This window comes from Canis lupus, chromosome 3 (assembly GCF_011100685.1).
Source record: "Canis lupus familiaris isolate Mischka breed German Shepherd chromosome 3, alternate assembly UU_Cfam_GSD_1.0, whole genome shotgun sequence".
NCBI classification, from domain to species: Eukaryota; Metazoa; Chordata; class Mammalia; order Carnivora; family Canidae; genus Canis; species Canis lupus.
In genome coordinates, this window is record NC_049224.1 from 36,632,900 (window position 1) to 36,634,392 (window position 1,493).

Sequence of the window (1,493 nt, forward strand, 5' to 3'; positions counted from 1 at the left end):
AGCATGGGATGAGTGGTAGTGTTATTCAATGAGATAGAGAGGGAGGTAAGAAAAGGTTAGGGGTATCTATTCATTTTTCCATGTGGTTTATGTATACAACGGAATATTACTCAGCCATTAGAAGCGACAAATACCCACCATTTGCTTCGACATGGATGGAACTGGAGGGTATTATGCTAAGTGAAATAAGTTAATCAGAGAAGGACAAACATTATATGGTCTCATTCATTTGGGGAATATAAAAAATAGTGAAAGGGAATAAAGGGGAAAGGAGAAAAAATGAGTGGGAAATATCAGAAAGGGAGACAGAACATGAAAGACTCCTAACTCTGGGAAACGAACTAGGGAGGTGGGTGGGGGGTGGGGGTAACTGGGTGACAGGCACTGAGGTGGGCACTTGACGGGATGAGCACTGGGTGTTATTCTGTGTGTTGGCAAATTGAACACCAATAAAAAATAAATTTATTATTAAAAAAATAAAACACAAATACTTATGCCAACAAAAAACAAAAGAAAAGGTTAGGGGTAAAAGTCATAAAAAGTTTATATGAGAACTGTATCAAAAATCCTAAGAAATATATATTAAGAATAAAATTAATAAAGATGTTTAATATAAGAGAATGAATAATAGCACTGCATTAAAATAATCCATTTATCCAGAGAGAAAGTATAAGAGTAAAGAAAAGTGTGTTCATTATTTTATTCTGAGAAACTGAAACATTTCCATGTCTATTTTCAAAGAATGAATTGGTGAAGTGACTCAGAAGATTAGCTAGATGAGAGTAAAACAAAGTAGGAGAGTGTTGTATCACAGAAATTAAAACAACAGCTGGAAGAATTAGCTAATGACATCAAATGCTATTGAGATATCATAAGCATTTTAAGGAAGGATTGCATTAGTAGGATCATTGCTTATTAGAGATGAGATAAAGAGGATTAAGTTCAGAGGAATATAGAATGTTGTGAATTAGTTTGGGTGAGAGATAATGGTGATCTTAACCAGTGAATAAGTAGTGAGGATGAAGATTAATGGAAAAAATGATAAGTATTTGGAGATACAGTTGACAAAAAATGGTGATTGATTAAATGCTAAAAGTAAGAATAGGGAAGAGTCAAGGAATAGGGAAGAGTCAAACAGCAGTTTGAGCAATGCCTGTTATTGATTTTGGGAGCAAAGAAAAAGCATATTCTGTAGGAAGATGCTGAGTTCAATTTTAGACATTGTTGATTTTGATGTGGATGTGAGATATCTAATCAATGACTCCATTTGATTGAAAATAAATTCACAAGAGAAAAATTAAGATGTAGTTTATATTTTCATAAATCCATAAACAGGAGTGCTTAGGAGAAGTGCATGGAGTTGGAAAGGTAACCTATGTTTTGTCTGAGAATTTTAGGCAGGATACACACTATTCAGCTTGCTTCTGGACACAAACATAACTACCCTCAGGTTTATGTTATATTCTATTTCCCAAAAGCACAGGAGTTTGAAA